We start from the raw sequence: 23,725 nt of genomic DNA, 5'->3' as shown, positions 1-23,725 counted from the left end.
GGTAGTCTCAAGAGCAAAACTGATCATGAAGTTCAAGCTCTAATTGAAAACATGGCTGGCAATGAATATCGTGATCAAGCTAAAAAGAAAGAAAGAGGAGTGTTTGGGGTGAGTGAACAAACTGCTATCCTTGCTAACCAAGCAGCTATGAACAAACAAATCGAAGCTCTAACTAAGGAGTTTCAAGGCTTCACCTTGGCTCATAAGCAACAACAAGTAGCTGCAATCAAGTGTGACTTATGTGGTGAAGAACATCCAAACGGTGAGTGTGTTCCAGAAGGATCAAATGAAGAAGCTAACTTCATGGGAGGTTATCAAGGCAGAATCAATACTACAATTCAGGCATCAACAAGCATCCCAATCTGAGCTACTCAAATAACAATGCTTTGAACTCTCAGATGCTCACTCCTCCCCAACAACAACAAAGGAAGCCATCAGCTCTTGAGGAAACTATGATGAATTTCATGAAGATGACTCAAGGCAACTTTGAAGAGATGAAGAAGAGTCAAGAAGCTGAAAGAAAGAACAATGAAGCTTCTAGGAAGATGCTTGAAACTCAACTGGGGCAATTGGCTAAGCAGTTGGCTGAACAAAACAAAGGCGGATTCTCAGGTAATACTAAAGATAATCCTAAGAATGAGTCTTGTAATGCCATTGAATTGAGGAGCAAAAAGGTTTTGACACCTTTAGTTCCAAAAGCTCCAAAGAAGGTTGATGAAGTAATTGAGGTAGAGGAGAATGATGTAGTTGAAAAAAATGATGAGGGTGTAGTTGAAAAAGAAAAAAATGATGAGGGTGTAGTTGAAAACGAAAGGAAGAAAAAAATAGAGGGAGAAAAAAGTGAGAAGTTAATTGATGAAGATTCAATCTTGAGGAAGTCGAAGAGTCAAATTTTGAAAGATGGAGATAAACCACAAATTGTTCCATCATATGTGAAGCTTCCATACCCTCACCTTTCAAAGAAGAAAGAAAAGGATGAAGGTCAATTCAAGAAGTTCATGCAACTTTTCTCACAACTGCAGGTGAATATTCCTTTCGGTGAAGCTCTCGACCAAATGCCGTTGTATGCTAAATTCATGAAAGACTTGTTGACTAAAAGAAGGAAGCCTAAGGATGATGAGAACATTGCACTTTCTGAAAATTGTAGTGCTATTCTTCAAAAGAAGCTGCCACCCAAGCTGAAGGATCCTGGTGCTTTCACTATCCCTTGTTCAATTGGACCGGTAGACATTGGTAGAGCTTTATGTGATTTGGGAGCAAGTATCAACTTGATGCCTCTTTCAATGATGAAGAAGCTTAAGTGTGGGGAAACAAAACCAACAAGAATGACCATTACTTTAGCTGATCGGTCAATCTCTTATCCTTTCGGTATACTTGAAGATGTGCTAGTCAAGGTTAATGACTTGGTGTTCCCAGCAGATTTTGTGGTCTTAGATATGGCTGAAGATGAAGACATGCCACTCATTCTAGGAAGACCTTTCCTTGCAACTGGTCGTGCTTTGATTGATGTTGAACGTGGAGAGCTAATGTTGAGGTTCCATAAGGAGCAGGTAGTCTTCAATATCTTTGAGGCAATGAAGCACCAAGATGAGAATCCCAAGTGTTACCGAATTGACGTTGTGGAAGAAACAGTCGAAGATAAATCCCTTGAATCTCAACCTATTCAATCTACGGAGGTGGAAAGTGTGGAATCTATAGACAGACAAGAAGTGATGGAAGATGTTGGAATAATAGAGGGTGTTAAGCAACTGGAAGTAAGCAAAGAACAGAAGCAACAACAATCATCAGGAGACATCCGTGACAACAAGTATGGGGGATTGACAACTGGTAACAATGAAATAAAGACTACTACCACTGGTCCAGGTGGTAAATTGGCTTATAAGAGGATTCCCTATGGGATGCGTAATAGGCCGGCTGCTTTTCAATGGTGTATGCTTTCAACTCTCTCTGATACTTTAGAAAGAATTAGGAGGTACTGTGACGAAGGGTTGGCAAGAAACAAGCCTATTGATGAAGCTGTGGACCTAAGGAAGTCTGGTGCACAAGGAACTTTCAAGGGTAAGGAACAAAAGCTGAAACGGTACCGTAAAGGAGGACTCCCAAACAATGAAGAGGGAGCCACATCAACTGATCCTTAGGGATAGTCATCAGTCAAGCTAGTGACGGTAAAGAAGCGCTGAGTGGGAGGCAACCCACTATTTATTTTTCAGGTATGATTTTATTGCTTTCAAAAACAAAAACACAAAAATATTTTTCTTTTCTTTTAATACAAGGCAGGAAAGTTTTAGAAATTTGTTCAAGGATACCTCTTGCCAAGAAAATCATGCAAGGTACTGATGTCTTGCATGATTCTCTCCTCAAAAGTTTTTCAAAGATTCAATGAACTCAGGCATTTTTCAAGAAAACAAAATTTTTGGCCTGAGGAAGCAAAGAATGCTCCCTGAACATTCAAAATCGCGCCGCGCCTATATATGGCCGCAGCACGATTTTCAGAAGCAGCAAAGGTGACCCCCTGTTTCGCCAAAATCGCGGCACGCCTAGTATCCACCGCGGCGCGATTTTGGCTGTTATGTGAAAAAAAATATAGCCGTTGGAACTTATAGCCGTTACTAGCCGTTACAAATTTGCCCGTTATTGCCCGTTAGACTCAAAATCGCGCCGCGCCTTGCATTTTGGCGTGCCGCGATTTTGCCCAAACAGCCCTATAAAATCCTCACTGTTCATCATCATTTTCATTCCATTCTTCCTATTTTTCTCTACCAAAACTTCCCTAAACTTCCATTTACGAATTCTCCTCATTTTCACCATCTTATTCACTTTCTAAACATCATCTACCCACAATCAGATCATCAATTCATCAATCCAAACCACCATAAAACCATCATCATTCCCAACTTTCCCAAACTTCACAAAACTTTCCATTCACCATCTTCCAAACAACAAATGGCCTCCAACCAAAGAAACACCCGCTCAAAGAAAGCCACCAACCCCAAGCCATCCACAAGCAAATCCAAACGTCCTCGTGCCGCATCCGAACCACCCGAAAACGCCATCCATTTCATCAATGACCAAGCCCAAGAGTTCCATCAATCTATGAAGAGTTTCGAAGTAATAGGGGAAAGGAAGTTTGATTTCACAAAGCTAGTGAAATATCCTTTCTTTGAATCTGAATTAAGAAGGAGGGGGTGGACGAGGTTGAATGAGATGATCGACGAAGCAAACAATAAAACGGTGATCGTCGAATTCTTTGCAAATGCAAGGGTGTCCGATACACCCTTTCAATCTTTTGTTCGAGGAAAGTACATTGATTTCAGCCCGGATGCTCTCAACGCATGGCTGAATGTTCAAGCACCGGAGGAGTGTTGGGTTGAAAAATTGAGGAGGGAGAGATTTGCTATTACGGAGGATACCTTTGATGAGATCATCACCACCATGTGTAGGCCTGGGTCGACTTGGAAAAAGTCCCGGATGCTTACTTATGCGGAGATGCTGCCGCTACCCAAGGCATGGGTGTCTTATGTGGTCCAGACTCTTGAGAGTGCATCTTGCACTTCTGAAATTCCTCTCAAGAGGGTGCTTGCTGCCTATACCATCATCAAGGAGCACCCTATAGATATTGGCCGCCTCTTGGCCAATAGTCTTCATGATCTAGCAACCGGAAACACCACACAATTGGGGCATGGGAGTCTAATTAATTGGTTGTGTGAGCAAGAGTTGGTGCCGGCTTATGATAGTGATCTCAACACAAGCAATATGAAGCCAATCACCGACTCGGTAATGGATGGATTTATGAAGAAATATGAGGGCTATATGAAGGAGAGAGAGAGAGGGAGGCAGCGAGGCAACAACAAATGGAGCAAGGAGGGAGTAGTAGCCAAGGGGGTTATGCTCCCCTTCACCCAAAGCTTGAGGAATTCATGCATGTGCAAGCTAATTGGATGAATGAGACTTCGGACCAGCTGTGGGTGAACCGTCCTAGGTTCTCAGCTGCGTTTGCTGCGGAGGCTCAATTGCATATGGGTCCGATTAGTGGGTCTTATGAGAGGTTTGGAGGCTCCCGTGAGCGCATGGAGCAATATTTTACACATCAAGAAGAGTATGGGCTGCGCATGAGGAGGGAAATCACTGATGATTTCAATACCACCGAGCAAGATCAAGGGGATGGCATCTTTGAAGGATTGAGGACACCGGGGGCTGGACACTCGGATGATGATCAGGACATGGGCTGATCTACTGATGGATTAGCATTTTCTGCTTTGTATTTTATTTTTCAGTCATTTTTCTTTTGGTGTATTTTCTTTTTATTTTCTTTTTAATGTCGAAGTCCATTGAACTTATTTCCCTATTGTAATTGCTCCTGCACTTGTTTATTATTAATGAATTTGTTTTGTTTCATGTGACCTATTCCAGTTTAGTAACAGTTGTTTGATGAAACGGTGTTCCAAAAGTTCTAAAGGAGGGGTGACTTGATTCAAAGGCGAAGTGTACGGCGTTGCTAGGTAGTCACATACTCCCAGAAATCTCAGCCATAAGGTTCATTGCCAAATCTTGTTTTTCAATTTACTTATATTTAGATTAGTTTTCCATGCGACTACATTTCTAGAACTTGCATTGTTTCTCTATTATTGATTGGTCTCTGTCAATTACACACTGAGGCAAAAGTGCTTGGTCCTGTGAGCCTTTTTGAAGCCTACCCTGTTTTAATTTGTTAAATTTATCCTTTCTTAACCAATTGTGAGCCGGTAGGATTAGAACTTTTTGTTCGGTGACAAACTACATTACAAGCCTAGAAACTTTTAGGACTTGTCCCTTAATGTATTTTCTGAGTTAAGGCATTGTAGAATGTTGCTAAAGATTAAGTTTGGGGTTGCTATTGGAATTTGCAACCAACTAAGTTTGGGGTGGGGGTACTAGAGAATTAGAGAAGAAATATGAAATTGACATGAAAAATACACACAAAAATGGTGTATCAAAAAAAAAAAAAGAAATTGAATGATGAAAAAGGGACAAAACAGCTAAAATCCGAGTAACTTCAAACTCGAGTGTCCCTAAATGTTAAAAATGTTCTCTAGTACCTTTGCATTGATTGTATTTCCACAAGGTGAATGAAGGAAGGAATGAATTTTGTGCTTTAACTTCCGTAGGAATGCCTAACTCAAATTTTTTGTAGCCTACTTATCCAAATATATCCCACCTTTCACCTAAGCCCCGTTATAACCCTAAAGACCTCAAAAGTGTGTAATGATATTGACTTTGATTGATGTTTAGAAACTTTTCAAGCGTATGGTAATATGTAGACCTGCATGTCGACTGGTAGAACCCTGTTTCAATTTGATGCGTGGAGTTGTGAATTGGTGGATGCGAACAAGTCAAACAAGCTCATCTTTAGCTAGAAGGAGAATGAACTTTTGGGTACTATCGTTTTGTCAGGTAACTGTTATTTTACTGTCGTTTGTCACTGTTGCAAGCAAATTCCTTGAGGACAAGGAATGGTTTAAGTTTGGGATTGTGATGACATCCTGTCATTACGTAATATTAGGGACTTATTGTGACATTTTGATAGAGTTCTCATGCAATTTATACTGTTCTGGAGTGCAAAAAGCTTAAAATTTGAAGTCTGTTCGAAGGAAATCGCGCCACGCCAATTTCAAGCCGTGCTGCGATTTTTGAAGCAAAATTACATCCTCCCTGTTTGAGGGAAATCGCGGCACGCCATAATACAAGGCGCGGCGCGATTTTGATGGGTCAGGCCCATAACTTCTATAAATACTGCACTCAAGCTGAAGAACAAGGGTTACGACTTTGGAGAGCAAAGTGCGATTTTGAGACATCGGAGACGGCTAGAAGGGCGATTTCTTCATCCTTTTACCAATTCATGTATGTTTTAATTATTTCATTGATTATGCTATTTGTAAACTCGATTATGAGTAGCTAAATCTCTTAGAGATTAGATCCGAGATGAATCTTTGTAACCCTAATTGACACATGTTGCTGTGAAACTCTATTTTGTTTATGAATTCAATTCTAGTTTATTCAATTCAATTGTTCTTAATGCTTTTTATATCTTGATCACATATAACTTGATTTCGTGAGAATGAATGACCACTGACCATGGCTTTCAACTTAGACCTAATTGAATTGTTCTAATAAACAGGGTTAGTCTAGGAATAGATAATCGTTTGTTAGTGATAATAGGTTAACGTTCGGTAAAACCTTCAAGAATTAATAGACCACCTAAGGAATTAGGGGTTGTAGTTTAAGAAGAGAGTCCTAACTCAAGGGATTGATTAGGGCTATTTTGTTAATCATCGTAAACTAGAAGAGGGTTCATAACAAATAGGTGCAGTAGACCAATTAGGGGAACTTAGAGGATTCGACGGATCTGATCTCATCTTTCTCTCTTATTTTCTTAATCAAATCTAATTTCTTTTATTTGATTTCATAAAATCAAACCAAATCTTCTGCCTAGTGGCAAACTAAAAATAAACTTTACACATCCTAATTATATAACGAAATTGAATTATTGAAGTTAAAAACAGTCCTCGTGGGATCGATATTTTTACTACTTCGATAGTATTTGGTGCACTTGCCAGAGATCTATCATACGCATTGTGCTAGGAAAGATTCATTGTTTTCGTATTATATTCCATTTTAGCTTCTTAAAAAAATTGTATATAGGGGTTTGCTAACTTACTCTCACCTAAAAACATGAAGGAGTAAGTTAACAAGTCTACTCCCACTTGTTATTCACCAAGAACTCTATTCTTTTTTTTTTTTGGTAGATAGACGAAATGGCAAAGCCATTATAAACTCACACACACAAGTGGAGGTACCGGGGTTTGAACCTCGGTCATGGCATCCGGCCTAACAATTTCGGCATTTTTTCAGTTGAGCTAGGACTTCTGGATCCAAAAACTCAATTCTACTGCCTATATAACTTATGTTATTAGTAAAGGATAAATTTGTAAATTTCATTTTATTTTATTTTTTTAAAACAAAAAACATGTTTTTTTTTTAATATTTGTTGTTTTTGTTTTTGGAAAGAATGTTTTCTTAATCTTTGGTGGTATCTACTAAACTAACCACGTACTATATGTTCTTGTTTATTCTCTTTCTTTTTTACCTTGTCAAAAAACAAAAAATCTCTTTCTTTTTTACTAAAAATTCTTTCTTTTTTACGATAACTGATACCGCAAAAATGATTTACGATTCTATCTGAAAGCAAAAACTAAAAGCGGTTTACGATTCTTTTTGAAATAAAAGCAAGTTACGATTCTTCACAGTAAAGCCCAAATTCATCGAAGCCATGATGAATTGATTATCGCTCTGTGAAACATATTTCAAGCGGTGATGAATTGATTACGTTTCTTTCTGAAAGAATAGCAATTTGCGATTTACCATAAAACAACAAACGCGGTTTGCAATTTGCGATCAGTTTTCAATTACGGTTTTCACAAACTGCTTCTACTATGTGCGATTAACCAAAGAAAACTATTTGCGATTACCATCTCAATCTGCCATACAACTGCTTCAGTGATACAACTGTTTCTGCGCGTTTAGTGTTACTGATTTGTGTTCTGATCTGATAGGGTTGTTTGTGATTGCTTCTCATGTGCGATCTGCCCTTATCAAGGGTTCCAATTGTTGTAGGTTTTCTCTCCATCTTTGTGAAAGCTGTTGTGTTTCTCTTCTTGTAAGAGTCAGTTGTCCTGGTTCAATGACAGCGGTGAGTTTGGAAGATTTATCACTAAGTGATGATGAAGGACTGAGTTTTGATATTGAGGAGGAACAAAGTTCTGAACATGATACTTGTCTATGTTTGGTTGGACGTTTTCTTGTCAACCGTCCTATTCGGCTTAAGGAGATGAAAATACGGATGTCTGAGGAGTGGCGACCGGTGAAGGGGGTGGCTGTGAAGGAAGCGCAATCAGGGTTGTTCTTATTCCAATTCTTTCACAAACGGGATATGGAGGAGGTACTATAGTGCAGACCGTGGACATATGACAATCACTCTTTGGTTCTGGAGAAGTTGCGAATAGGGGTGCCGTTAAAGGATATACAGTTAAACTACATGAATCTCTAGGTTAGGGTTTACAATTTGCCAACTGGTATGATGAAGGAGAAAGTTGGAAACGGGGTTACGAAACTATATTGGAAAGTTTTTTGGAGTACGAGGGAAATAACAATTCTAGCTTCTGGCGTGAGTATATGAGGTTGAATGTGAGGTTTGATATCAGACAACCATTGAAGATAGGGGAGAAGATCAAAGCGAATGGGGGAGAATGGTGTGTGGTTGATTTCAAGTATGAGAGGTTAGGAACCTTCTGTTTTGTGTGTGGGGTGCTAGGACATAGCGAGAACAAGTGTGAGGTTAGGTTCTCTCAACCAGATGTTACAATTCCAAAACGGTGGTCAAACGCTATTAGGGCAGATTTGTGGAAGCCAGGAGGGAGGGTGTCATCAACGTGGTTACGAGAAGATGGGGGTTCTAAGGATTATTTGGAAAAGGAGGGAGGGAGGAGAGCCGAAACAGATGGACAGTCTGAGTCAAGTAGGCAGCAGGCATCTCCGACTTCTATGGAGAGGGTGACCACATGTCAGGTACTGATGGGTAAGCAGACTGGTTCTACGCTTGTGTCAGGTGGATCTAGCAATGGTGTGAAGGAGTTAAGGCATGCAAATGCTCCTTTACTGACTTGTACTGAAGATATAGGGTCGAGTACATCATATTCAACCATCTCCTCGACTATTGATAACCAAAACCAGGTGCACTGTCCTTGTGAGAAGGAAAATAATGCAGACATGGAATATCAGTTTCATAGAAAGCGTATGCGAGAGGACAAACAACATGTCGAGGATTCCACAAATCAGACAAACCATCATTTCATGCTTAGTAGTTGATGTGGAAGGCAGGAGCGGTGGGATGGCAAATAGGGATGGGAATATGCCAGTCTGGCGTACAGGGGCCTATGGCCTAGCCTACGACAGGCCAGGCCAGGCCAGGCTTTTTTCTTAAATAGAGAAGACCTAGGCTTTTTTTTAAGCCTATTTAGCTTAACAGGCCAAGCCACAGGCCTTTCAAAAAGCCTAGTAAGCCTGTTAGGCCGGCCTATTTAAGTAATATGAATAATATTATTTATTATTATATTATATTTAGTACTTTGAATTAAAATATAAATTTGTAAACTTTTTCAATAATTTAAGCTTTGTTAGATACATTAATTTTTTTGCATATATACATGTTTATTATAAACTAGAATTGAAATATGATATAATATATAGTCGATTTCTCTTAAACCACGTGTTGATTATCAAAAGAGGGTTTAATCTAGTTGAACTATTAATTCTTTAGTCCATTTAAACTTAGATCACATTACTTATTTAAAGATGTTCATAAGATATAGGCTTTTAAGTAGGCTAACAGGTCGTATCAGGCTTTCAGAAGGCCAGTCTCATGCCGAAAAAATAGGCCTATGACAGGCCTTAGGCCAGGCTTAGGCTTTAAAAATATATGGCAGGCCAGGCTTAGGCCTTGTAAAGCCTAGCTCGGCCTAGCCTATTCCTATCCCTACTGGCAGTGTTTTGGAAAGATGATTCTAATTGTCGTGTGTTAAATTACTCTCGAAATTTCATTAATCTGATTGTGGAGGATAGAGAAGCTGGTGATTGGAGATTAACTTGTTTTTTTTTTTTGGAGAAATGGAGATTAACTTGTTATTATGGCTTTCCTGAATGTTCTCATCATCGTGATGCTTGGGATTTACTATGGGAGTTGCGGGTTATGTCATCTCTTCCGCGGTGTATCATTGGGGATTTTAATGATTTTCTGTCTCAACAAGACAAAGCTGGTATTCATCCCCATCCTAATTGGTTGTGTATGGGTTTCCATGAAGCGGTTGATGACTGTGACTTATCCGATATTAAATTGCATGGTCACCCATTTACGTGGATCAAGAGTCCAAGTAACAATCGAGTGCTGGAATAAAGATTGGATATGGCTATGGGAAATTCTGAATGGCTTCAACGTTTTCCAGAAGTCAAACTAACAAACTTGCTTACTTCTCACCCAGATCACACTCCAATACTGCTTGATAAAATCCCTACAGTTCGTCATAGGTATAATTATTCTTTTAAGTTTGAAAGTAGTTGGCTCTTAGAGGACGATTTCGAGGAGGCGGCGGTGGATGGCTGGTGTGGTACTATGGGGTTGGAGCTCGGTGATAAAGTTGTGAATTGTTCTACGAAGTTGTAAAGTTGGGGTAGAAGGAAGAGAGTTCGGTGTAAGGAAGAAATTAACCATTGTATTCATATATTTTAGAGGAACTTCGTGCCCAACGGAATGGTATGATGCGTACGCAATACGTCACAACTCGTGAGAAACATGCTCCACTACTTGTATAGGAAGAGGCCTTTTGTAAGCAAAGAGCGAAAATGCACTGGTTTAAGGAAGGGGATATGAATAATAAATTTTTTCATACATCAGCGATAGCCCGTGACAAAGTGAAGAAGGTAAGTAAGCTTCGCACGGATGATAGGAGGACGGCTACGTCGCAAGAGGATATGTGTAACATGGCACAAAATTATTTTGAGCAATTATTTTCTGCGAATGCGGGAGTCCATGAACCGGTGCTGGATTTGATGAGCCAGTGTGTTTCGATGGATGACAATAGCATGCTTACATCACCTATTAAAAAGGAAGAATTGCGTCAAGCCCTTTTTCAGATGCAACCGGATAAGTCCCCAGGACCAGATGGTTTTAACCTGGAATTTTACCAGAGATTCTGGCATGTGTGTGGTGATGATATTTTTCAGGCAATGGTTTCTTGGTTGGATCGCGGTTACTTTCCTTCAAACCTTACATAAACAAATATTTGTTTGGTCTCGAAGTGCTAAGACCCGGGTAATATAAAGGATCTTAGGCCTATATCTCTTGGTAATGTTTTGTATAAAGGATCTTAGGCTTATATCTCCTTGATGAATTCACAACATGATTTGAGACTGATTTCATTAGGTTTCCCTCCTGAAAAACCAATCCCCCTGCCACTGTTTCTGTAAATGTTGTAAATCATTGAAGCAACTCTGCTTCTGTCAATACCAGACATGATAAAATCTTCAAGAGCAATTTCATGGTTGCTTAAAGATTTTTCATTACACTTTTCTTGTACCTTCTGACATAAGAACCTGAGCTTATCTTCATAAGTTTTACAAATGAACTCAAAGCCTCTCAGTCTTTCTTCAGAAGCATTCAGATCCAATAGAGTTGATTTTTGTTGTTTCACTAAATCAACATATTTTTCTTTTAAATCCTTCAACTCATTGGTTCTTACTTCAAAATGTGTAAGAAGTTCTTTAAGTGACTCAAAAAGTTCATCTCTGGGAATTTTAGAATATACCTCATTTTCATCTTCAGAATCAGATTCTGATCCAGGTTCTGAAGTTGTTGTAGCTACTAACCCAACATCTATCTTTGCACCTTCATCAGCTTCCTCTTTATCAGATCCAGATTCACTTTCCAAATCATCCCAGGTTGCCATTAAACTCTGCTTAATCTGCTTCTTGAATTTGCTTGGTTTGAAAGATGACTTCTTTGTCTTGTCCTTTGACTTCTCCTTCTGAAGATTAAGGCAATCAACAATGAAATGTCCAGGCTTCATACAGTTGAAGCATCCCTTCTGATCTTCTCTCCTTGAGCTTTTGGAGTTACCCCTTCTGGTCAGAAACTTTCTATTCTTCCTGGCCAGATACTGAAGTCTGTTGGAGAGCATAGCCATCTCAGTAGCATCTTCTTCAGAGTATGAACCAGATAGTTCTTCTTCTTCAGATTCATCTACTTTGAGATCTTTTGATGACTTGACTTTGGATGGAAGAGCTATTGATTTACTCTTCTTAGTAGACTCATGTTCATTAAGACTTAACTCATGAACTTTGAGAGAACTAACAAGATCTTCGACACTTAAAGTGTTTAAATCTTTAGCTTCCTCAATGTCAATCACCTTTGGTCTCCATCTAGTAGGCAAACTTTTGAGTATCTTGCTTACATGATCAGAAGCAACATAACTCTTCTTCGGTATTTGTAGTCCAGAGACTAGGGTCTGAAACCTTGAGTACATCTCCTCAATAGCTTCATCATCCTTCATCTTGAATAACTCATACTGATGAACCAGCAAAAGAGCCTTTGCTTTTCTAACCTTCTTGCTGCCTTCATAGTTGGCACAAAGAGAAGCAAACATTGCTTTAGCAGTTGACTTGTCACTCATCTTCATATACTCTTCTTTAGGAATAGAAGTGACGAGTGCTCATCTGATAATATGATGCTTCTTATAGAGTTTCTTCTGAGCAGGAGTGTGTTTCTTTCTATCAACGGCAGCTCCTTCTTCATCAAGGACTAAGTCACCAACACCTTCTTCAAGTATGTCTCATAGTTCTTCATCTAAACTCATGACATAGCTGTAGAAGTTGGTTTTCCACCAAGAAAATTCTTCAACATCTCCATTGAACTTAGGAATCTTTCCTACGCTGGATTTCTTGTTGTCACCATAATCATATGGAACACTGTTGTTATTGTTGCCAAATCCATTACCAGAAACAGATGATTCACCAGACATGTTTTTCTCGGATCTTGGACTGTTACTCTGTTAGGTGTTATCAACAGAACCAAGGCTCTAGATATCAATTGAAGGTGAGAAAAACACAAGAAGGGGGGTTGAATTATGTTTTGAAAAATTCTTAGTTTCTCCTAAAAGCTGAACACACTGGTCAAAAGCTAAGTGAGACAGCTTCTGAAGTGATAATCAGAATCTGAACGCAGCGGATAAAAACAGAGAGAGAAGAAGAAAGACACAAAGCAACTGTACTGGCTCCTTCCACAATCCGGAAGTAGTACAGTCCCCCTTGCACTTCCAAGGATATTTCACTAAAATGTAATATCTGATTACAATTGCTCAAGCACACAACAAGAGACTTCCTTTTCTCAAGCACACTTCGCAAGAGTCTTCCTATGCTCAGGAACACAATTAAGAGACTTCTAGGCTCAAACACAATTGCAAGAGACTTCTAGACAAACAAAATTACACAGAAAATTTTTTGAGATTGAACACTTGATATACAATCAGAGGTGCTCACAATACAAACCAGATACAGACTCTAAGACTTAAGAATTTCTAAGATGTGAACTTGAAAACATAAATTTTAAGTAACTTTGAAAGCAAAACAATTTTAGCAAAGTTTTGGGGCTTGTAAATTGTAGTTGAGTCGTATATCAAACTCTAAGTCTTCACTCCTTTATATAGAGGTGTGAAAGAAACGTTGTGAAATTGCCAGCACATCAAAAGAGTCGTTGTTGAAGCTTGATCTTTCACCTATGATCTTTTGCCTGATTTGGTTGTTGTCCTATGAAGAACCAATTTGAAATCCATTCCCATTGTGAAGGAACATCTTCTGCAGGCTTGGTTGTACATTCAAAGTTGTTATTTTGTCTTGTAGCAGCGACACAAAAAAACAGAGTAGTGGAGAAGGTGGTTGTACAGTTCGTACAAAGTACAATGTCAACGTTTTCGTTCCTTTTGCAAGCAAATGCATTCAAACACTTTTGAAATGACCGTTGCAAAGTTCAACTAGTCTTCTGCTGTCTTTAGACGAATTTCGATCCATGAAACAACTCTTGAATCCTTGAACCTTCAGCTTATGGTGATAATAAGCTTCTGATGAGCTTCAGCTTCTGATGAAGTTGCTTCTGAACTGCCCGCTTCTGATGAACTTCTGCTTCTGATGACATCATCATTCTTCAAGAGCACTTTGTCTTTAGGAGCACTTCTCTTCAGACGCTTTAAAGCTTCCTTTTCTTGAAGACATTGTTATCATCAAAACTCTTTAAGGTTCATTGTTAAACACATTTTTAATACCTTGTTATCATCAAAACACTTTAAGGTTCATTGTTAAACACATTTTGTTCCAACAAACTCCATATCAAGAAACCTGTTTTATTGTGATTTTTGTTAATTTTGTTGTATGTTGAAACCAAATGAAACCAACTGACTTTCTTCAAGATAGAAATACTTTTAAAACCCTGATTTTGTTAATTTTGCGAGAGGGGCTAACTTATTCCAACGGTAGTAACGTTTTGGACCAACTTGAAACTTTTAAAACGTAAGGGATCAACTTGAAACTTTTAAAACATAAGGGACCAACTTTAAAACTAAAATAAACATAAGGGATCAAACATACAATTAAGCCAAACACAAATTATGACCAAAATTTTCTGTAATACCCCGTTCATCTATGTTGCGAAATAATACCTGTTTACTATAGAAAATGCGCGTGATTAAGATTAGGAAATTGCTAAACGTCCCGATAAATGACATCCCGAGAGGTTCCCGAATACTATTCACTTGATAAATTCCTAAAGCCATGCCCCACCTCCTCCTTTTTTTCCGCACATGAAGACTTTTAACTGGCTAATTGTGAATCGGGATAACTTCGGGACATTATTTTTCCCGATAAATAGCACTACTCTTAAGATTAGGGGCGAATTTGGAATTTGAGCGTGAGGAGTATTTAAGGGAGTTAGGACCACAAAATATCCATTTGTTCTAAGCCTTTCTCTCACTAGGTTTTGCAAACATTTTTACTCTCTTCCATCTCTAGAATTTCGGCCCCCATCCCTACTCCAATTCATCTTCACTTTGAAATTTCTTCTTCAAGCAAGCAAGCAAGTAAGGAATGATTGATTAGTCTTTGATTGAAGTAACATAGGAACTTGAAGCAAGCTATCTCCTTTTGATCTCTACAACTTTAGGGTTTTGGTTTGGACATAGAAATACTTGAGTATCACTTCTTTTGGTACAAGGTGAGTTCTTAGATAGTTAACCTTCCTTTGGTTGGGATTACTTAGTGTGGAAGTTATGATTTTGTGCAAATTTTATTAGTTATATTTTTAGTACCCTAAAGCCAATTCAAGATGATTACTTGTTAATATTGCCATGTAATATGTTTATTATTGCTTCTATATGTTGCTGGATGTTTGGGTGCATTGCAGGAGCCATTTGGATGAGTTTTGGCTCAAAAATTGCAAATTTCACACCACAGACCCGAAGAAACTCGCTATTAGCGAAATTCTTCAGACAGGAGCCCAGCAAATGTCGCTAATAGCGAAATCCTCTGGAGGGCCAGTGTAACGCCTAAATTTGAAAGTGTCTAGAATATTCAAATAAGCGTTAAACTGGCAGTGGATACATTAATTATACAAATACAAGACACGACATCAAGTCGGAAGTTCAGTTGCAACCATCCAAAGCTACTATGTTACATTATTACACCGAAAGGTTTAACATACATAGAGTAGCTACAAGACCCATAATACATATCTTATAATATAACATATACATCTCTAATTCACAACATAGTGATTCCATGAAGTCACGATCAATCCAAGACCTTTTCTTTACCTTTTCCTTGCGCAACCTGTGAACCTGAACAAAAAGGAGTTGGGTGAGACATAATGTCTCAGTGAGTTCTTCTTAGCCCTAGGCTAGTGATAACCTCGAGGAAACCTATGGTTATCACGTGTCTACCTTACAACCTGGCGGTTGATTATACGTGTGTGGACTTGTACCTTTGACAGTCGTGCACACTAAATCCATCTTAGATCTCTCCTATTTGTTATAGGCCTGCTAACAACATACGTGCCATGGCGGTTAAGGGTTCCTAGAACTGCTTTGCTAAGATACACTAAATGTATCGAAGCCTAAACATGAATCAAATCATGGCACGGCCTATACCGGACGAATAGGGTATCCTAAGATCGTCCTTGGCAATCTTTTATAACTTGCTCATATCTATCATCATATCACAATCATGCATGAACACATTCTTTATATCATTATGTTAGGGTTGAACAATCAAACATAAATCTTGGTTCGTTTTACGGAGAGTCCCGGGTGGAGTAACCCCGAGTACACTCCCATACATGACCGATGTACGTACATCGGACTCCCTCAGTGTCGTGCGGGTCCCTTGCGGCTTGAACCGTTCCCCTTAGGTCGAGAACCTCTCGCATCCCCCTAACGTGGATAACGAGAGAAACGAACACCTACAACTTATATTAGTTATAGTCTTATACATACATGAACGATTAATCTACAACCATTTGAATTATATTCCTCTAACTTGGATCCTTGATCGATCCTTAGAGTAATAACATGTAAGTTCATGAGCGTAGAAGAATATTCATCGCACTTATCATACATATAATTACGATCAATGATCTAGTTCTCGATATCTACATCGAGGCTCTAGTTCCTTTCCAAAATTAGCTATTACTTGCTACACGTTCATCTCATGCTTTAAATCACATATGCCATGCTCATTTACATATTGCAAATACTTGTTAAATGCTCAAGAAACATTTTTAAAGACTATGCCTTGGTGTCTTGATTAGAGGGGTTGTTATTACAAGTGTTGCTCTAAGAAAATCGCCCACGAAACGCCCATACCAGCCATGACGAGCAAAACAAGGAGTCTCCCCCACTGTCTACTCGCCATGGCGAGTGAAATGGTGTGGGAGGCGAGTAGCTACTCGCCTAGGCAAGTTGGAGGCGAGTGGTACCCCCTAATCGCAGTTCTAGCTCGCCGTGGCGAGTATTAGCTCGCCGTGGCGAGTATTAGCTCGCCGTGGCAAGTTATGACAGTCCAGAACATGTAAAAATGACATTTTGGACCCAAAAACCTCAATACAAAGTCCCCCAAGGCATACCATGGTACTAGAAGTCATATAGAACCTGTAAAATAGCTATTGAACAAGTATTCACAAGTATAAAGATGCATGGCATAAAAAGGGGTAACTTTACTACACATAAACCCTAAAATACATATGGTTCTTCCTTGCAAGTTAAACACATCCCATGGTTGGATTACTAACTAAGAACTCACCTTAAAATGTCCTCAAATCAAGACCACAACTCGAAAACCTTGACAGCAAACCCTAAGCTCAAACCCTAGTTGAAAGAGAGATGTTGGTGAAGCTTGCTTCCAACTTATCACCAACAAGTTCCAACCCTAATCTAACTTAGATTGTTGTTTCATGAAGGATTAAGAAGAAGATTGAGCAAAGATTATGAATAGTGGAGAAAAGAGGAGATTTCTTCATCACTTCCCTAACCAAAACACCATAAACCCTAGCCATCTTTATCATTAATTTCATGAGGATAGATGAAAATCAAAGATTGTGTAGAGCGAGAGAAGGAGGGAACCGATTTTTCCTAGAGAGAAGGGAGAGAAGAATTGAATCTTTAACCTAGAGAGAGAAAATGGTGAGAATTATGAAATTATTGAGCCAAAAATCCTTAAATAGCCCCTCCGTGAGAAATTACCATTTTACCCTTAGTCTTAACCGCTTTTAAACTATCGTTAATAGGTAATTTTCGTATCTTAAAAGTGGGATATTACATCCTACCCCCCTTAAAAAAAATTTCGTCCTCGAAATTTGAAATTTACCTGAAAACAAATGTGGGTACTGCCTCAACATCTCTGATTCAAGTTCCCATGTTGCTTCACCATCTGGCGATCCTTTCCATACTACTTTCACTATGGGAATCTCTTTGTTCCTGAGTGAATTGACGTCACGGTCTACTATACTCTCTGGTTCTGGCTGAAACGTCAAATCTGACCTTAACTCTATAGAGTCTAATTCGACTGGCTGAAAGGGGTCTGGAACATACTTCTTCAGCTGCGACACATGGAATACATTATGCAATCCTGACATAGCTGGAGGTAAAGCCAATCGATAAGCTATTGGTCCGATACGCTTGAGTATCAAAAACGGTCCCACATATCTAGGACTTAATTTCTTGATTCTAAAAACACCTCTCAATCCCAGCTTAGGCGTAACTTTTAGAAATACATGATCTCCTTCATTAAACTCCAAAGGTCTTCGTCGATTGTCCGCATAGCTTTTCTGACGACTCTGAGATATCTTCATCTTCTCTTGAATTGACTTAATCTTCAAAGTCGTTTCTTGAATGATCTCGGGTCCAAGGATGCTCTTGTCTCCAACCTCAGCCCAACATAATGGGGTCCTGCACTTCCTACCATACAAAGCTTCATATGGTGCCCTTCCGATACTTGCATGATAGCTATTGTTGTAGGAAAATTCTATCAAAGGTAGATGATGGTTCCAACTTCCTCCATCTTCCAAAACTCAAGCACGTAACATATCTTCTAAGGTTTGGATAGTCCTTTCTGATTGACCATCGGTTTGCGGATGATGTAACGTGCTTAGTTTCAATTTAGTCCCCAAAGCTCTATTAAAAGCCCTCCAAAAATGCGAAGTGAAGATTGGATCCCTATCTGACACGATACTCACAGGAACACCGTATAGCTTGACAATCTCGGAAATAAACAAATCTGCATATTGTGATGTCTTGTAGGTAGACCTTACCGGTAAGAAATGAGCTGACTTGGTTAGCCTATCCACAATTACCCAAATCGAATCATGACCTCTTTGAGTACGGGGTAAACCTCTTACAAAATCCATGGTAATGTGCTCCCATTTCCACTGAGGAATCTCTAGTGATTGTAACATACCAGCCGGTCTTTGATGTTCTATCTTGACTTGTTGACATACAATACACCGAGCTACAAATTCAGCAATATCCTTTTTCATGCCGGGCCACCAATACTCTTTCTTTAAATCTTGATACATCTTAGTTGTACCAGGGTGAATCGAAAAACTGCTTTTATGAGCTTCTTCCAAAATCAATATTCTAAGATCTTGATCATTTGGAACACATAATCTTCCTTCAAACAAAATTGCTCCATCCGCAGCCATAGAGAATTCTGGGTAACCACTTCGTTTCCGAAGTTCTAAATCATCCCTTTGTGCTTGTACGATTCTTGATCGCAAGTCACACGAGACTTCCAAATTATACAAACAAATACCATCACCAACATCTGTAACTCCAAGATTAAGATCACGAACCTTTTCATACATCTTACAAGTGTGCATCATAACTTCGGCTTGAACTAAGGCCTTACGACTCAAAGCATCCGCTACAACATTAGCCTTTCCTGGATGATATTTCAAATCAAAGTCGAAGTCCTTAAGGTATTCCATCCAACGCCTCTGCCTCATATTCAAATCCCTCTGATCAAATAAATATTTCAGACTCTTGTGATCACTAAACAATTCAAAATGCGTTCCATAAAGGTGATGCCTCCATATCTTCAAAACGAAGATTATAGCAGCCAACTCTAAATCATGGGCGGGATAATTTGCTTCATGCGTCTTGAGTTGTCTAGATGCATAAGCTACTACATTATTTTCTTGCATAAGTACTCCTCCGAGTCCCTTAGACGATGCATCACAAAATACCACATATTTCTTTTCCGAATCTGGAATAATCAAAACAGGGGCTTGAGTCAACTTCTTTTTCAGGGTCCTAAAACTCTTTTCACATTCCTCATCCCACACGAAAGGTACCTCTTTCCTCGTGAGTCGAGTTAAAGGCAAAGCGATTTGGGAAAACTTCATGATGAAACGTCGATAATAACCTGCTAGTCCCAAAAAGCTTCTAACTTCTTAAACATTCTTCGGCCTTGCCCAATTTTGAACAGCCTCAACCTTCGATTGATCAACGGCTACACCACCCTGAGAAATAACGTGGCCCAGAAATTTGACTTCAGATAACCAAAATTCGCACTTACTGAACTTTGCAAACAATTGCTTCGCTCGAAGGATATCCAACACTATTCTTAGATGCTGAGCATGATCTTGCTGATTCTTAGAATAAATCAAAATGTCATCAATGAAAATAATAACAAACTGATCTAGATAAGGTTGGAAAATCCGGTTCATATAATCCATGAAGACTGCTGGTGCGTTGGATACTCCAAAAGGCATAACCAGGAATTCATAGTGTCCGTAACGAGTTCTGAAAGCTGTCTTGGACACGTCAGAGGATTTGATGCGTATCTGATGGTAACCCGACCTAAGATTAATTTTTGAGAACACACACGCTCCCTTAAGTTGATCAAGGAGATCATCAATCCTTGGCAAAGGATATTTGTTCTTGATAGTTACCTTATTAAGCCGACGGTAATCAATACACAGCCTCATGCTGCCATCTTTCTTCTTGACCAGCAATACCGGTGCACCCCATGGAGACACAATGGGTCTAATGAAATGCTTCTGAATAAGATCTTCTAATTGCGATTTCAGTTCCTTAAGTTCCAAAGGAGACATTCTATAAGGTGCTACCGACACAGGTTCGGCTCCCGAAATTAAATCAATTGAAAACTCAATCTCCCTTTCCGGTGGCAAGCTAGTAATATCGGGTGGAAAAACATCCAAATACTCACTAACTATTGGAATATCATTGGGGCTTAAGTCTGATTCTGGAGTCACCGTGAAATTTAAATACCAACTTCAAATTTAAATACCCCGAAAATTTTAGCAGCACTTGATTATCCTCAAAAATATATAATGGCTCACCAATTACACTATGTTTAGGATCTCCCCTATAAGAAACATTGAACAACTTAGTCCACGACTTTCTATTTCCATACTCCTTCAGAACCCAAACATCCTTTACAGAGTAGGTATCATCACGAGAAGTCAGGCACAAGCAATCCGTCAACACACCCAAGGCTAAGAAGATACACACATCTATCCCTCCATTATCAGGAGGTAAAAGAATTCGAAAACACTCTTTTCCCAAATCAAAAGAAACAATAAAGCGGGGACTTTTTTGTTCAAGATCAATGGAGGTTAACCAATTAATCGTGCCACTCACAAATTTTCCAGATTGTCCAATTGGGACAACACCAGAAGGAAACTCTTGAATATTTTTCCAAAAATCGGTACCCAACGTATGAATCTTCACTTCAGTTTTGTAAACATAACCATGACTCCCGACACACATCTTGTACCACATAAGAACAACCACCTTGTAATTATCCGTACAAGAATCATAGCCAAAGCCAACAGTCGTCTCAACGTTATTATACATTGCAGTTTGTGTTGTTTCAAAAAGGGGCAACTCCTTGAGTTTTCTAATGGAGGGGTTCAACAATATAATTAAGCCTTTGTCATTGGCGTCTGAAATACAAAGGATGCCATTGCAAGAGCCAACAAAGCGATAAAAATGCATTACATACGTTCTCCGAGACAATTGTTGGGAGAATACTCAAACACATCTTGTTCAGTGGCTCTTTTTGTGAAAAGTGAGTCGAAAGGGTAAGAGCTGAATTCGTACTTGGTTGGCAACCTTCTGTAGCTTATGAAGTAAATACGGCGAGCAGACATGCAAAAGTGCTTCTTGGCAAATTTGGGATCAAATATGAGAGAATTCCAGGATTTGCATACGCATCGAGACCGGAGTAGAAACTTCACAGGTAGAAAACATAGGATTTCTGGAATGACGTCAAATGGAAGAGTGGGCAGAGGCGGCGCGTGTAGTGAATTGCCGAAAGAGAGTGAAGGTGGCAGTGATGTTAGGGTGGGCAAAGGATTCCTTGACGAAGCCATCTCTGAATGTATGTGCGGCGCTGTAGACTCCGTTTCTCTTAAAAAAGGGTTTTGATCGCATTCAAAAAGGTTTATTATCTTTTTTTAAGAATCCCTAATGTAATTTTGTTTTCATTATTTTTTTCTGTTTTTCAGTCAAAATTACATAAATAGTTTTTAACTTAATTTTTAGTAACATTTTAGTTTTATCTTTTTCTTATTCCACTTTCATCCTTTATCTTTTTTAATTGGTTCAACTTTTGCCAACAAAATCACAAAAGTAAGAAACACATTAAAACCCAGAAATGTAATAATACAGAAACCTAGATTTTTTTTTTTTTTGAAGAAGTTAAATTAGCCCACCCAAATTGACATCACAGAGAGAATCGAACCTGAGACCTCGAGGATGAGCACACTCCCAGATCTCAAATCAATACCACCAGGCCAACCAAGTGGGTTCAGAAACCCAGAAACTTGAAACACACACATAATAAGAAGAAGAGGAAAAACACAGAAGAAGAGGTAAACGCATAAGAAGAGGAAAACGATCTAGAAGAAGAGGAAACCGCGATTCTGAAGAAGATATGGTGTCGAAGTTAAAAATTTGAAACCTATCGATATGAGTGTGGTACAAAACATGGTGTTGTGACCCTCTATGTGTAACCCTAAACCTCCATCTTCATTCTTTAAACAAACCACACAACTTTTGATTGTCCATAATTGACATGAAGAAATCTCAAAAAAAAATATATTTTTCCTACATCATATTCATACAAGAAGGAGTGATACCTGATGGTAATATATATAACGAAGAATCTCCTCGCGATGCTCTTCCAAGAATACATAACCAAGATGTCCTGTAATGTACATAAAGAAAATCTGCAGTGTTTTGAGCAAGTAGAATATTACTATTGATTAGTCGTTCAACATACTTCACTGAAATTTTAAATGAAGTTTTGTAGAGACCAAATTATCAAAACCTGCCCAAGAGATGGTTGTGATGTACATGCTATAGAATAGATCAAGCTACTCACCAAGGGAGGAAGGAAAAACATAGGACCTGCATTTTGAGCAGGCCAATGGCCATCGCTAGTCTGCAATGCTGTGAGATGATGCGCGCCTCTTCTCACTGTCGTTATTAGTTTTTCGTATGTCATGCCCTCTCCATCTTCTATTTTCACACCACATATTCTTTGTTTGAACTTATTTTCTTTCAGAACCTACACTCATGTTCGGGGAATAATTTTTTTTTTTGAAGATGATAAAAATAAATTACATCGTCAAAAAGTGGTTGTGCAAATATCATTTTCCTTGATGAAAGAAAAACATAGGCGTTAAATTACTTGGAATCGGATAAGTATCGAGGTGAAAAATACCTATGGAATCATTTATCACCTCGATACTTAAAAACTAAGTATTGAGGTTTCCCTCTGAAGATGAAAGTTTCAAGGATGTCGAATTGAAAAACTAACCTTCAAGAAAAGTTACTTAAAATGTGGTCATTAGTTTCCAGAAACTATCACCACTGATCAAGGATCGATTTTTACAGGTCGGAAAATGATACGATTTGCTTACCAAATAGGTTTCAAATTGTTAACTTCGACACCATATTATGCTCAAGCAAATGGTCAAGTCGAAGCAGCCAACAAAAACCTTATTACTTTGATCAAAAAGAAGACAAAGGAAAGTCCAAAAGGTTGGCATAAAATCCTTGATCAAGCTCTATGGGCTTATAGAACCTCTCTTAGAGAGTCAACTTAAACTACTCCTTTTAGGCTCACATTTGGACATGATGTCGAGTTACCTGCAGAAATTTGTCTTCAATCTACCAGAATTCAAAGACAGCATGAAATTCCTGTTGACCATTATTGGAATATGGTGTTGGACGAATTGGTTGATTTAGACGAAGAAAGGTTAAAAGCATTAGACGTCCTTATGAGGCAAAAAGAGAGAATAACCAAGTTTTAAAACAAAAAAGTCAAATAAAAAACTTTTGATGTGAATGACTTGGTTTGGAAAGTTATCCTGCCTATGGATAAAAGAAACAAAGCCTTAGGTAAGTGGGCACCTGGTTGGGAAGGACTATGGAAAATCCTAAGAGTCTTTTCCAATAATGCATATGAAATCGAAGAGTTTAATGACGGCAATCGAATCACACGCATAAATGGGAAATATTTGAAGAAATATAAACCATTACTACAAGAAGTTAAAATAACTTTATAATAA

General features: G+C 38.8%; 1 pseudogene; it reads right to left on the bottom strand.

Annotated features, from left to right (window-relative positions):
- LOC146936980 (putative disease resistance RPP13-like protein 1) overlaps positions 1 to 23,725 on the bottom strand; it is a 114,509-nt pseudogene that overhangs the window by 69,395 nt on the left and 21,389 nt on the right.

Source organism: Medicago sativa, chromosome 3, assembly GCF_051527215.1.
Source record: "Medicago sativa cultivar Bolivia chromosome 3, Bolivia_mono, whole genome shotgun sequence".
Taxonomy (NCBI): Eukaryota; Viridiplantae; Streptophyta; class Magnoliopsida; order Fabales; family Fabaceae; genus Medicago; species Medicago sativa.
This window is presented reverse-complemented; position numbering and strand designations above follow the sequence as displayed.